This window comes from Eptatretus burgeri, chromosome 11 (genome assembly GCF_056783735.1).
Source record: "Eptatretus burgeri isolate ZD-2024b chromosome 11, Ebu_testis_v1, whole genome shotgun sequence".
Classification (NCBI taxonomy): Eukaryota; Metazoa; Chordata; class Myxini; order Myxiniformes; family Myxinidae; genus Eptatretus; species Eptatretus burgeri.
Window position 1 is genome coordinate 98,444,331 of NC_140971.1, and position 15,738 is coordinate 98,460,068.

Consider the following 15,738-nt stretch of genomic DNA (forward strand, 5'->3'; position numbering starts at 1 on the left):
ACGTTGCTGCATCGGCATGGCTAATGGGGAAAGGGCGCCTTAGTTATCAATGACAGGACACGTTGCTGCGGCCACTTATTTACCAAACCAATGACAAGACACGTTGCTGCGTAGGCGTGGCCGATGGGGAAAGGGCACCTCCGTTACCATGGCGTTGGAGTGGCAATGGTCAATGGCAGCGAATGTCATGGCCAGCAAAGACAGGGAGGTAAACTTGAATTTAATTTAGATTTTAATTAACTCTGTGTGTAAGTATCACAGCAGTTGTTACTTCAATGAAAGCGATAATTCATGGAATGCATGAGAACATTCCGTACGGGCACGCACTACTTCCGGATAGTGATATGATGACTTACTGTATTCTAATAATTTCTCGATTTCTTATGCGCATTTATAGATAAACACAATGCCCCAATCCAGTCGTCATTTACGAGAACGAAGGAACGGCCTGTGTGGTTGCTGTTTCTGGCACGGGGTTTGAAAGTTGTTTTTTTTGCACGTACGGCCACGCACGCACGGGCACGCACGTACGGGCACGTACTAGTTTAAAAGAAATGCAAAAGGCTGTAGCGATGATATGGCAAAAAGAATGTAAACAAGGTAAGGATGGTCACAAGAGATTATGTAAAACCATCCAGACATCTTCCTTTGAATAATGGTTGTTCCCTGTCCATCCCAACATCCATTTATAATGACAGTACACGTTGATTGTTTGTGTGTATAAATTTGATCAGTGAGATATCAAATAGCGCGCGTGCGCGCGCACGCACACACACACACACACACACACACACGCACACACACACACACACACACACACACACACACACACACCTTGGGTGCTTCTTAGCACTGATGGGAATGTCATATCTGGAGCTTTTCACTGTGTGGTGTAAGTTTAAAATGATATTTACTATTAATCATGTTGGGGGGTGGAGTGTAAACTGTGAGGGGTGTCATAAATATGATATATTTTTTGTTCGGTTCCAGGCCACAAGAAAAATTACACATTTTTGCATCGATTGCTAAAAGGAGAAGTGTGTGGTGTATAGTGTGTGCTCTGTGGTGTCCACATCAGTCGCTCAATAATTGCACAAGCAGGAAAAGGAAGGAACTCGAAACCTTGCATGGATGAATTTTTATTGTATTTCCTTTATTTCCGTGAGTCCAATTTGCATCCAGGAACACAATATTTATGGTTAACCATCTTGAAATTGCCACTCCTTCTCTTAATTGCTGAAAATTATGTTTAAAAGGACAATTTGACTACCAGGTTTCACGTGAGAAATGACAGGTTAAGTGTCCAAAAAGCAGAAATGAGTCACTGAAAATGCACACACAGCGCATGGCGAAAGGCCTCGTTAGCAATCATACGTCATTTAATGAGCAAGTTGCGGGTCACCAAACATGTTCTGAAAATTTATCAATATGATTATATGTGCATTAAATAGTTCGATGCAAACTATTGTGGTTGCCTAACTATTGAGAAAATTAATGAAATTTAACTCCGAAGTTGTTATTTCTCGAGGCTGTTGAAAAAAAAACTGCCGCGTGCCATATATGGATGGTGACGTCACGTTATCCAAAACAAAGCGGAAGCTCACTCTTTCATTGAAGAAGTGTCCAGTTGAGCGGGCCATTCTTTCGCTTTTTTGAGCTTGCAACTGTCTATATTATCCTTTTTTATTTTGAATTATTGTAGAATAAAGTTATTTGGATATTTGTACATCATGCTCGTGTGTCATGTTTTGCGAAAATGGCTGGAAAACGGATAATCGCTCCCACCGATTCCCGAAGGAATCAAACATTCGCCGGCAGTGGATAAGATTTGTACAAACAAAAAGGGCGAATTTTCCCTGCCTTTTAAACTTTTAAACAATAGCTTTGTGGAAAAAGCGCTGCGGCCTAACATCTAATCAAGGCGCCCGAGGCCCTGCGCGCCATCAAAGATAAACCTTATAAAATATCAGAATTTTACAAACTTCACAATTACCGAGTGTTAAGCATCCTAAGTGACTGCAAAAACCGAAAACAGAATTTGAATTGACTTTAAAACGAACCCGCAACGTCGATCGAAGCAAAAATCTCAATTCACCACAGGAATTCACGGCATTATTGAAAATTATTTTGTCAGTCATAAAACCGTAATATTCAGCCATCCACAAAAAATCTTTACATAATCCGACAGCTTAACAAGTCAGGCATGTGATGATAACCTTTATTGGGATGAAAAATTATTTTTAAACCTCATCTTTGTGGAAAAAGCGCCACGACCTAGATCGAGCCAAGGCGCCCGCAAATTGAAACATTCATAACTCGACGAATAAAAGCTCAAATTGCACCAAACTTACCTTATTCTTGCGAGCTCACATTCCCTGTTAGTGGGTGAACAATCCAACGCTTGGCGAATTCTGCTTCGCAATGATAGGAAGAGCCGACATGAAAGGATCAAAAAGCAACGTCGCTATTCTCAACTTTAAAAGGCCGCCACAAGCCAGTTATCCTTGTGGTAACTTTTCTGACACCTCTTGCTTAAAACCCAAAAAGTCAAAAGGATCGCGAGGCCACACTTTCACAGTCTGTATTCGTACTGAAAATCAAGATCAAGCGAGCTTTCGCCCTTCTGCTCCACAGGAGGTTTCCGTCCTCCTTGAGCTGGCAGTCAGTCCTGCCACTTGTACACGAAATAGGCCATTTTCTTGCCCTTGCAAGTGGCTCAAATTTATATGGCTCAGGGCCAGAAACTCCATAGTATAAATTCCCATCATCCTCCGACTCGTCCTCGGCAATATCAGAATGAAAACACTCAATTTCATCGCCGCTGAAATCGCTCTCTGATTTGCATCTCACCATTGTTCACATGCTGTTTCCGAATGTTCACGGTTTTTGGAGAACGTGACATCATAGCATCTTCCGTAAATTCCGGTCTGTTTTTCTATCACTGAAAAAAGTTTTGACTTAAAAGTTAATTTTAGCATATTTTAAGTTTCAAATGTAAGAAAATAATTGCCCAACGATTATTAATGTGCTTACAACCTTCGAATCACGTGAAGTCATCAGCGACTCAAAACCTGCTCTTTAAACAATCCCGTATTGTGTCACTGTCGGCCCGCCCCCAATTTTGAGTTAGTTGTCTGAAAAGAAGAATAAGCACAACAAGAACGAGCAATCAAAGATTGCAGACCCTCACCCGAACTTGTTTTGTGTGGTTTTCGAGTACGTACATATTTTATACATGTACTTGCACTCTAATTGTATCATACATACTTTATCGATGTACACAGATTCTCATAGTACATACTTTATAGACGTACACACATTCTAATAGTACATACTTTATAGACTTACACTCATTTTAATAGTACATACTTTATAGATGTACACACATTCTAATAGTACATACTTTATCGATGTACACACATTCTAATAGTACATACTTTATAGACCTACACACATTGTAATAGTACATACTTTATAGACGTACCAGGGTTTATTTTAAGGAAATTTGGAACTGTACAAATCTTTGAGGCAGGTGCTATTCTCTGAGTCTGAGAAGCATTTGTAATGGCTATTTTTTTTTTTTTTAACATTTTATAGATTTTAGGTTCCTTTGTATCCTTTGACAAGGTGCACAACACAGGATGCCTCACCGGAGTCGATAAAATTAGTATCATTAGCTAAAAGTATAACCGTAAATATCCAAGTGCATTCAAAACGCGCAGAAATTTGGAACAGCCGTGCTAACTACTCAATGTCTCATACTCTAGTCACCCAAAGCTGCGTGTGAATTATTAGGTTAGTGCGTGTTTACAGAACCATTGCTCAGATGATCACTGGCAGAGCCTGTAGGCCTAGTCTTGCGGTGCAGGTTTGTCAAGCAGAGTAACCTATTAATGGTACGGCAAGTATTTTTAAAAACCTAATGTAGTTGAAAATATCCTTGTAGATCTATTCCATAATTCCATATTGTTGAAACAATGTTGATGAAACTCATATGACACTGGAGTCTACATCTAGGCCGACTTCGTCTTGTTCGTGCCTGTGAAATCAGTGTAGTGGAGACCCGGGGCAATTGTAACACTTATGTATATTCTGTCATAAACTGTCTTTGAATAGTGAACTGCTAATCACAACATACAGCATCTGACATCTGTTAACTCATTCCATACCAATTTAACGTTTATTAATTAATTTCATGTTAATTCAAATTAATTAATAAACAAAACAAACCTAGAATTGCTTGCATTTATAGCTGATGTGCTGGCACTGTTTTCAAGATTTCAGAAGAAAATACAATCTGATAATGTCACACTGCTCGACATTCAATGAGAGGTGACACTTGTGAAGACAAGTATTAGCAGCCTCCTAAAGACACCTCTTTTAGGGGGTTGGGTGTCTAGTCTTCAAGCACAGTCACAGCTAGTCGAAAGTGATGAGAGATCCTTTATATGCTGAAAGGAATTAAGCAAACTAGTGATGAACCAAGGGAGAGAAGAGGTCTTCATCTTTTTGTTACAGACAGACGCAATTTATCGGCAATCAAGGTTGAGGTCACAGAAGCATTAAAATAATTTTTAACTCAACGGTTTGGCACTGACAATGAGTGTTTGGAAACTTGGCTCCTTTTTTCAAATTTCAAAAGGATGCAAACCTAGAGGCAGTCCACAACTTATGTGTCCAGATTTAGATATTATGGCTTTGGGCATGGAGTACAACGATTTCACAGAGTCGGGGCAATTCTCCAACCTAACCCTGTCAAAAATAATCAGCCAGCTTTTAGCTGCAGGTGGGCACTACGATACTTGGGCCAGAGTTTATGCCAGAATTTTAGCAGCGAAGCCGCATTCAGCAGATGTGGAGAGACTTATCAGCTCCAGCAATGCACTGAAAAGCATAGACCGCTCAAGAATGTCATTAGAAACAGAGAATTATTATTTATACATCCATTACAATATGCCTGCAATTGACTTGTGGGATCCACGGCCTGCTGTTCTCACCTGGCTTTCCACAAAGGCACGTCGAACAAGAGAAGTAACCATAGCAAAGGAACAAAATTACTTTAAAGGTGTATTCTCTGAAGCGCAGAAAATAAATGCTGATGACAGTCTTGATGCAGAATCAGATACACCTGAACCGCCATTGAAAAAAAGATGTTTTTAGATTATATGCTAAATACAACTTTGCAAATCTTACACTTATGAAAGTTTCACTGCTTTTAAATAGCCATCTTTTACCATGTACTGTTTGACACAAAATGTAAATCAAAGTACAATTCAGCATGTGTAAGACTAAAAATATATATATCTAGTCATATAAAGTGTTTTAAGTTTTAACCATCTTAGTATTTGACAAAAAATTTAAAACAAAGTACGAATCAGCATACATATGTGTATGTAAAATTAAAAATATACTTGTCATATAAACAGTAAATAAAGGTACTTTTGCTTTTCAGTATCATGGTCATGCATTGACTTCTTGTTTCTTTATATGACATTGGAGTTTTCGTTATAAATTTTAATACGGCACAAATTGATTTAGAACTGTACAAGTAGGGGTCTACTCCACGTTAAAATAAACCCTGAGACGTACACACATTATAGACGTACACACATTCTAATAGTACACACTTTATAGACGTACACACATTCTAATAGTACACACTTTATAGACGTACACACATTCTAATAGTACACACTTTATAGACGTACACACATTCTAATAGTACACACTTTATAGACGTACACACATTCTAATAGTACACACTTTTCGATGTACACACATTCTAATAGTACACACTTTAGAGATGTACACACATTCTAATAGTACACACTTTATAGACGTACACACATTCTAATAGTACACAGTTTTCGATGTACACACATTCTAAGTACACACTTTAGAGATGTACACACATTCTAATAGTACACACTTTAGAGATGTACACACATTCTAATAGTACACACTTTATAGAAGCAGACACATTCTAATAGTACATACTTTATAGACTTACTCACATTCTAAACGTACATACTTTATAGACTGAACTCACATTCTAATAATACATACTTTTTCGACGATGTACTCACATAATAATCCATTCTTTCTCCACAATGCACTCACATTCTCATAATACATACTTTATAGACGTACTCACATTTTAATAGTACATTCTTTATACATGTACTCACATTCCAATAGTACATACTCTATAGACTTACTCACATTCTAACAATACATATTTATAGACGTACACACATTCTAATAATACATACTTTTTTGACTATGTACTCACATTCTAATAATACATACTTTAAAGACGTACTCACATTCTAATAGTACATACTTTATAGACGTACTCAGATTCTAAACGTACATACTTTGTGGACTATGTACTCACATTATAATGATACATACTTTATCGACTATGTACTCAGATTCTAAGAATACATACTTTATCGACTATGTACTCACATCCTAATAATACTGTTGCGAATTCGCGCCCGCCGGCGTGCGAGCGGCCACGTAACTCGAATCGCGGCACGTCGCCCACCGGACGGACAATTCCGTCGTGACCCTCTCGGACTAACGCCAGGAACTAGTCATGGGTGGGCCTTTCAGCCTCACCACGATCGTGCCAATCGGCCCCCCGCGTGGGATAGGGTTGTTCGCCAAATTCGACCTACCTAAGTACCCACACGGAGGGTAGACCGGGCGATCGCACCTCGCCGCAGGTCGACCCCGGACACGGGCCACTTAAGCGACCCGTTCCGTACTATCGGGATAACCGAGCGGTGTTATCGTCAACCTTGACGGTTCCGATTAATTATCGGGCATATTTAGCCCACTACCAACCCTTTACGTGAAGTAAGATGGAGATTCAATTAAAGAAAAGACGAAGCGAAACGGGAAAAACAGTTCAACGTAAGTCACATTTATTCCGCTGCAAACGGAAAGCACACATATACAATTACAACAATTATGCACCAAAAGCAATTGCAACAAAAGAAACACAATGCAGATCTACTACCGACTACGCGAGCACACGGCAACACTTACACAGTTTTACTTTGCAGACGGCGCCGACAAATCATATACTCAAAAGCAAAAGAAAAGGGCCACCCTCAACGACAAGGGGGCAGACGGGCATGTGGGCCGAGACCGCGTGGAGCCTACCCGTCTTGTGATGAGCCGCAAATGCCGCGGCGGTGCCCCGACTCCACGCTCCTCCGCGGGTTTCGTTGGCACTGATTGGAATGGGGTGGGAACGGGGCCCCCTTTCCGCACTATCTCAGCGCGGGGGGGGGGAAGGGGGAATTGTTGATGCTCTGGGGAAAGAGGACAGCCGGCTTGCTTGGGTCCCGCGACGAGCGACTCCACTGCGACCTCGACCGCATTCCCGGCTTCCCCTCTCTGCAGCTCCCCGACAGGCTCCGAACCCCGACAGACTCCGACTCTCCTCCAGACCCGTCTTGGCCGCTGCCGCCACACTCCGCCACCGCCACACCTCTCCAAGTCGCCCGAGCCCAAAAACTGCGACTGCCTCCAACTGCTTCCGACCCAAAACAAAACTGACTGAATTCGCCCCGTGCTCGGCGCTTTATAGTGTGGCAGGAGAACCCATATGCAAATTTCCGGATCAGGATGAGCTCGGGGGCGGAGCTACGATCGCCCATTGGACGGAGGAAAAGTGGGCGTGAACCTCCCCTGATCCTCGAATTTGCATATATCGATTCTACTCCGACGCGCCTGGAGGCGGGGCCAAATCGCCCCACGCTTAATGATTGGACGGATCGGAAGTGGGCGTGTATCATTCCTGATCCGACTTCCCCTCGGAAAGGCCGCTCTTTGTACCCGCGGCTCAGCGCATGCCCTGTACGAGGCCAGGACAGCCCGATGCTCGGCGCCCACAAGTGGTGCGGGAATGGCCGCAGAAGGAGAGGCGAAGGTGGTGGAGGGTCTAAAGTGGCGGTCCCTGGCCACGGTGACGCTTGGAATGGTGGTGATGCGATGTTTGCGAGAGCGAGTTGTGAAGGTAAAGGTCGTGCTTCCCAGCATGCCACGAGTGAGTGAACGGCCGAATACAAGGGGGACCGTGTGTGTGAGAGAGCGGTATGCAAGGGAGATGACGGTGGGCATGCGGGAGCACGCAGCCGCGTCTCCCGGTGGGAGTGTAATGATGAGGTGTGTGAGCCTCGTGGCACGAGGGAGCTTGAGCGCGAGAGTGCGACAGAGACGACGGCGACAGAGGGACAAAGGCCGAGTAGCGGCCGAAGTTGGATTGGGGACCGCGCCGGGTTGCCCAGCAGCGAGCGCGAGGTCCATGTTGTGCAACGCACGAGGCCGCCACATGCTCGCTTGCGGGAGTGAAACCCGGTCCGGAAACGAGCGCGGTGAATGTTCCCGATCCTGCGACGGACAAAGTTTAGGCAGGTAAACGGATTTGGACCGGATGGGTTCTCCACGCGAGCTTGTGTTAAGCTCCAACAGGCAGAGCACATGTGTTCGCGTGGGGAACCCCTCCAGACGCGGGGCTTATTTTTATGCGCCGGGTGACGTCATGGCTGCGTGTATGGTTGGAATCCGGCAGGAGGGTGAATCCCTGCCGGAGGGTACCGTCCAAGAGGGACGAGGGACGCGAACAGCTGCCATGACGTCACGCCATAGGAGCGCGGCTGTGAATTGCCGCGCTGGAGCGCAGGTTGCGAGTTTCCGCGCTGGTGCTGTACAACAAAAAAAAAAAGGCAAGCCTCGCTTTCGGGTGAACATGATTCCCGGGCAAGGGCTGGAAGACCCCCCTGCCCGGGCACAGGATGACACTGGTTAGGGGGAAGGGTTAGCTTAGCTTGACCGGCTTCATGGGGCAGGGGAAAGTCCTCATGGAACCCGTGGAATGGATTAGGTAGAGGGATTTTAGTTGAGATTTAGGAGGGGAAATGATTTCAGGATTTTGGAGACAGTGACAGACTGTGGATGTGTAGAGGGGATGTAGCTTAGCTACGTAGTGTTAAAAGGAACGTGCTGTAGTTTAAGGGATGACGTGGGAGCACGAGTTAGTTTGGGGATGTAGTCAGCAGGATGGCAGGATTCAGCGATGTGTGAGTTGTGAAAGGAAACATGTTGAGTGAGTGAGGCCAGCGAGCTTGTGTGAATGGAGTGAATGGAGAATGCATGGTGCGATGAGTGATTAGGGGGAGGAGTGATTCCCACCCAAGGGACCCCGGGGTCAGTGTAGAGTGAGTTAGTGGGTTAGCGAAATTGAAAAATGGAAGTCGTTTTGTTTTTGGTGGGAATGTAGGCTCGATACCCATTTGGAGGGGTGCAGGAGCCCTGTTGACGGGCTGGGAGCGTGTCTGCGAATGGTGAGTATCGCTGAGTGGGTACCCCGGGCACCGGGCGAGTCGGCTGTGGTAGGCCAAGGGCCCATGGGGGGCCGGGATAGCGTAGTGGGCACGGGTGCGCCCACATGTTGCGGGGGCCCGGGGCGCCGTTAGCCGCGTGGGCAGTGTTGTGGGCGCGGGTGACCCTCGGAAAGGGGCCCGGGAAGCCAGCCTGCCACGTGAGTGTTTCAGGGGAGTCGCCAGGGCGGGCACTCTCCGGTGTTTAGGGAGCTGGTAGGCTCGGAGGCAGTGTAGTGCCCAGGGGTGCCATCGTAGGAGAATCGGCAGAGGGTGGTGCCTGCCAAGGGAGCCACGCATCCCAGCCACGAAACCGTGTGAGGGCACGGGCGGAAAATTGGGGGGCAAGGCCCAAAATTGTGAGGACACCAACACATGCGATGGGAATCTGGGTTTTTAGAACCAATAGTTTAAGCGAGAGGCGCTTGTTGAAAGCCCCGGGGTAGTTCAAAATTTAAATGGATAGGGTAGATAGGAAGTGTACCCCTTCGCACCATCCATCCCTTCGCTCTCGTTGTGGGACGCTGGACCCACTTTGGGTTAAGATTGCTGAAGCCTGGGGAGGCCATCCTGAGGCTTCGTTGGGCTTCGACACAGGACGCAAGCTCTCCCTTATTCCCCTCCAGGAAGGGAACGTAGGGGTTGGGAGTAGGCTAGGGGATGATAGGTTAGCCGAACAAGGACGATAAAGGGGGTGAGGCGATGATTTATAGTGGGGAAGTAAAAAAAAAAAAAAAAGTTGGGGCTAAATTGGTTTTTGACAAATTAAGGGAGTGAGTAGGTACAGTGACAGGCAAAGGCGATAGGTGGGAGGGAGACAGGAGGTAGGTCCGAGCCCGCCTTCTGAGTGGCCAGCACCACAGCACTCCCTCCACCAACCTCCATCTCAAGGCAAAGGCTGGCCAACTTCATCGGTTGGCTGTGTTACTTCAATGCCTGTGCCGGTCAGCTCCACTGCCGGCTGTTTTTTTCTGCAAGGCCTGTGCCGGTCGGATTGCCTGCCGGCTGTGTTTGCTACAGCGGCCTTGTCATGCCATGCCTTGCCTGCCTGCCTTTGCCTTGGCCCATGCCTGCTGCCCATGTCCACCAGCCCCGTTCTGTTTTGCATTTGCCCCCCCCCCCTTGTTCATTGCCATGTGTGCCAAGATCGTCGTGGAAGTTGCAAGGACTGTCCTGTTGGCAGCTACAACACGGGCCTGCAGTGGCGGCCCGTGCGCCGGTTCACCGTTGACTTTTGTTTTGCTCCCTGCAGAGTCCATCGATCCTGGGCCATGGTTTCGTGTAAAATTTGTAAGGTTAAGGTAAGATGTACTGTAAATATGAGTGCGCCCCCGGCATGTCTGTCTAGCGCCGGCAATTTTATTTAAGTCGTCTGAGTGAGTGTGTTTGTTTAGTTAGTTACTCATCCCTCAGGTTATTTATTTTGGGGACACGAATTCCATGACTGTCGCACTCAGGGATCCAAAGGTAAAACGTACTAGGGGAGAACTACACATGATGGCACACGAAAATTTGACGACTCGGGACGAGTCTGTAAAAAGGGGAGGGGGTAGTGTTACGGCTGTGGAAATTCTAATTACACCATAAAGGGCCCTCAGGTGAGATATCTCTGTAGGTACATGTGTAGTTAGCCCAAACCCGTTGTATAGAGGGAATTTCTGTGATCCATTTGGGCTGCGATCCTTCAGTTAGTCGTTTTTCTTTCTCTATCTTTTATTTCAAACAAACAAAAACCACCAACGATGCTGGTGGGCTTTTCCCACCTGTTTCTCCCGTTTGAGTTCCCCGCGCTTGGTGTGAGGGAAGGGGGAAGGGCAGCTCGCCGCTGATTGGTGGATGAACAGCATGAGGCGGTCGGGGTGAGGGAACGCCCCTTTTCGAGAACCTCCTCGAAGGAGGGTGGAGCCGAAAACGGGGCGGAGCGAAGGGCAGAGCCCCTCGCTATAAAAGACGGACGCAGGCAGGGTGTTCTCTCTCTTCCTCCTCTCTCTTCCTCCACTCTTTTCCTCCTCTTCCTCTTTGCTCATCTGCGTGTGGTTGTTGCTGTTGGTGGTTCGTTCGTCTACGAGTTCTTCAGAGAGTTCTCCTACGAGTCCAGCTGGAGGCAGTCGAGTCGGCGCATCCTCGTCCTGGGCCCTGTCGCCGTCTACAGCGGGAGAGGGTGAGCCTTCTGCCAGGTGCCATTAGCCCCGTTCGTGGCGTGGAGCGGCTACACGTGCCGGCGCGAGGTGCGAGTCGCAGACCACATCGGGGGAGGCTCGGATTCGAGGTCAAGGACGCGACGCTGGACGACGCGTGCAGGGAAGTCGCAACTTTCTCTTTTCCTTTGGGTTCATGTAAATGACTGTGGGTGGCACCTGTCCTTGAAGTAAAACTGGTTAAGTGTTGCTGTGTGTCCGGTTTAGTCGGGACATCTCTTTTGCCTGTGATTGTGTATACGTGCCATTTCTTGACTTGCTTTTGCTTTATTGTACATGATTATTGTGACTGTAAATACGTGCCTTCCGTGCTGGTCTGCGTGTGCAATTAAACGTGCTTGTGTGAACTTGTTCCCCATTTCGCTGCGTCCTTTCCTTCGTTTGAATTTCCATCTTGCATCACGTAAGGGGTTCGTAGTGGGTTTAAAACACCCGGTAATTAATCGGAACCGCCAAGGCCGACGATAACACCGCTCGGTTATCACTGTAGCACGGAACGGACCACTTAAGCGGTTCGTGTCCGGAGTCGGTCTGTGGCGTGGTACGATCGCCCGATCGACCACTCGCGCAGGTACTTAAGTAGGTCGAATTTGGCCAGCAACCCTATCCTGTGTGGGTGGGCAATTGGCACGATCGTGGTGAGGTTAAACCCCCACCCGTGACTAGCTCCCGGCATTGTTCCGAGAGGGTCACGACTGAATTGGCCGTTCCGGTGGGCGAGGCGGCCGCCATTCGAGTCGAGCGGCCGATCGCACGCCGGCGGGCGCGAATTTGCAACAACACTTTATCGACTATGTACTCACATTCTAATAATACATACTTTATAGACTATCTCCTCACATTCTAATAGTACATACTTTATAGGCTGTACTCACATTCGAATAATACATACTTTATAGACTATGTACTCTCATTCTAATAATACATTATTGACTATGTACTCTCATTCTAATAATACATACTTTATAGACTATGTACTCACATTCTAATAATACATACTTTATCGACTATGTACTCACATTCTAAACGTACATACTTTATAGACGTACTCACATTCTAATAATACATACTTTATAGACTATGTACTCACATTCTAAGAATACATACTTTATAGACTATGTACTCACATTCTAATAATACATACTTTATCGACTATGTACTCACATTCTAAACGTACATACTGTTGTGGTTACCAGATTCGCAAACCACCATTCAGGTCCCTTAGGTGAGGTATCTCGGTAAGTACATGTGTAGTTAGGCCCAAACCCGTTGTCTAGTGGGAATACATGTCATTTATGCGAGCTGCGACTCTTCAGGATAGCCGTTTTTCTTTTACTATCTTTATTTTGGACCAACCGCCATGATCACAACCACAACATCAACCACCGACCACAACCACCGCTTCACCACAACCGCCACGACCTTCACGCACACCTCACAACCGTAGCATCGCCACCGTTCTTGCCCCGCTGTGGGTACCGGTGTTGGACTCATGCAGAACGCGCGTCGAACAGCGTGTACAAAATCACGGATTTTGTGCTTCAAAAACGGATCAAAAACGACACACGCCCACTTTTTGCCGTCCAATCGGTGAGCGAGGGGCGATTTGGCCCCGCCTCCAGAACGATCGATATATGCAAATTTGTGGATCAAAAAGCCTTCACGCCCACTTTTTCTCGGGCCAATGGGGAGCGAGGTGAAAGGTCAAAGGGAGGGGGTCAAAGGCGAAGTTACGGGGGATAAAAGGACGGTGTTCGTCAGTCAGAGGAGAGTCGCAAAGGAGAACGAAAGAGAGTCGCAAACGAGAACGAAAGAAGTCTGGAGCCCGAAGCCTGCAGTGGCTGGAGAAGCTGAAGAGAGTCGGACGAGGGGGTGCTCGCGTCGGTGCCAGGAGCTGCACGCCCGAGGGAGGCCGGCAGCGCGACCTGGCCGAGGTGGAGACGCACACCAGGGATAATAAAGATCCTCTATACCCCGAGCATCAGCAACCCCCTCCTGTTTCCCCCGCGCTGAGATAGTGCGACCAAGGGGGCCCCGTTCCCACCCCCTGCCAGGCACTGTCCACGAGGCCCGCGGGTTGCGGGGCCATCGCCGCTCCGCGTCTCATCACCAGACGGGTAGGCCCGACCCGGTCTCGGCCTCAGGCCGCCTCATTCTTGAGGTATTTCTTTTCCTTGGTTTTGGGTATGTGTTGTCGGCGCCGTCTGTGAAGTAGAATTGTATAAGTGTTGCCGTGTGCTCGGTAGTCGGTATTAGCTCTGCACTGTGTTTTCACTTTTATGTTTGCTTTTTGTGTAAATGGAATTGTGTTTTCTTTTTGTGTGCATTTGGTGGAATTGTATTTGTGTGCTTTCCGTTCGTCGCGAATAAATGTGCTTTATTGTTGAACTGTTCTCCCGCTTCGCTTCGTCTTTTCCTCCATTGAATCCCCATCTTGCTTCACGTAAAGGGTTGGTAGTGGGCTGAATACGCCCGATAATTAATCGAACCGTCGAGGTCGACGATAACACCGCTCGGTTATTCTGATAGTACGGAACGGGTCGCTTAAGTGGCCCGTGTCCGAAGTCGACCTGCGGCGAGGTGCGATCGCCCGGTCTACCCTCCGCGTGGGTACTTAGGTAGTTCGAATTTGGCGAGCAACCCTATCCCACGCGGGGGCTGATTGGCTCGATCGCGGTGAGACCGAAAGGTCCACCCGTGACTGGTTCCCGGCGTTAGTCCGAGAGGGTCACGACTGGATTGTCCGTCCGGTGGGCGACGTGCCGCGATTCTAGTTACGTGGCCGTTCGCACGCCGGCGGGCGCGAAACCGCAACACTGGTGTCAGGTCGTGCGATACAAATTCATCGCCCTCCTCGCGGCACTGGTATCGGAGAACAGGAGAACGGGCTCTCCTGTCTCCGGCTAAATTTACGGGAATCGGTCCAGGGGTGAGAGAAGCGACCCCCGATTCCCTCCAAATTACGAGCGAGCAAATTAACCCTTCACGAGAAGCAAGATGGCGTCTCAAGGCGAGCGGGAGCCGGGGGTATTAGAAATGTATATGTGTAATAATGTAGAGTCCATGGTCCAGGATGGAATCCCCGAGCAGGAAATGTTGATTGTGCAGGAACACGGACTCGCCCAACTGAACCCAGGGCCCGAGGTGGGTGCGGCAGCGGCCGCGGTGTATGACACCTCCCCCCCCCCTCTCCACCAAGACCCTTCCCCAACCCTTGCCGAAACGGCTCAGCTGAGTGCATCCAACATGGCCCAGCTATGCGCCATGCTGGCGGCAATGAACAAACAAATGAATGAAGTGAAAACGACGATGGATACAAATACAAATGAAATGAAAAACGAAATGAAAGACATGAACAAGCAAATGAATGAAGTGAAAACGACGATGGATGCGAATACACAGCAAATGAGAAAAGAAATGAAAGAACTACGGGGTGAGACGCAGAACATGGGCCGATGCCTGCAGGCGGGCATGAAGGCCGTGACCAGGGAGCTGGGAATGGCGACTCCACGTGTGGGAGCAAACGAGCTGGGTGGGGGTGCAACGGCTGACAAGCCCGCGGTGGAGGCGGGTGAAAAAATAATTCGTGGAACGTGTTGGGCGAGGGTCGTGACGATGACCGAAAGGGAAAAATTAAATGGGGAGACCAAAACGTGTGAGACGAGACACGAGGTGACGACAACAGAAATAATAGTTGAGACAAGGGAGGTAAAGGGTGAAGAGTTGGCAGTGACGGTAGCCGGGAAGGGAACCATAGAGGAGAGACTACACGAGGAAGACGGGGTAAGTGACGCACACACACACACAGAGGTAGCGGAGAGAAAATTGGGGGTGAGCTCGCGGAGCGTGCAGGGACCCGGTGCGAGCACCTGGATGGCCTCCTCCAGGAACGAGGGGAGGGAGTATGCCCCCTTAAGGCGAGTCACGACCAGGTGAGTTCGGTCGTGTTTTGCGAGGTTGAGGGGACGGGTGCTGTGGACGGGTGCACGGAGAGCTTGGGGGGTATAGAGGCCCCGGAGACCCTTGTGGGGACACGAATCCCCAGTATGGTTGTCCCTGTGTGTGTGGTGCAAGGTGTGAGTGCGTCCCCGTGTGTGGAAGCGACCCCGTGTGTGATTGGTGTGGTGGCGATGGTGCCGGAGTAC

General features: G+C 47.9%; 1 protein-coding gene across 4 annotated transcripts in view; it reads left to right on the forward strand.

The window, feature by feature from the left end:
* Positions 1–15,738, forward strand: part of LOC147017735 (uncharacterized) — a 59,722-nt gene that overhangs the window by 26,904 nt on the left and 17,080 nt on the right. The gene's annotated exons all lie outside the window — the stretch shown is intronic.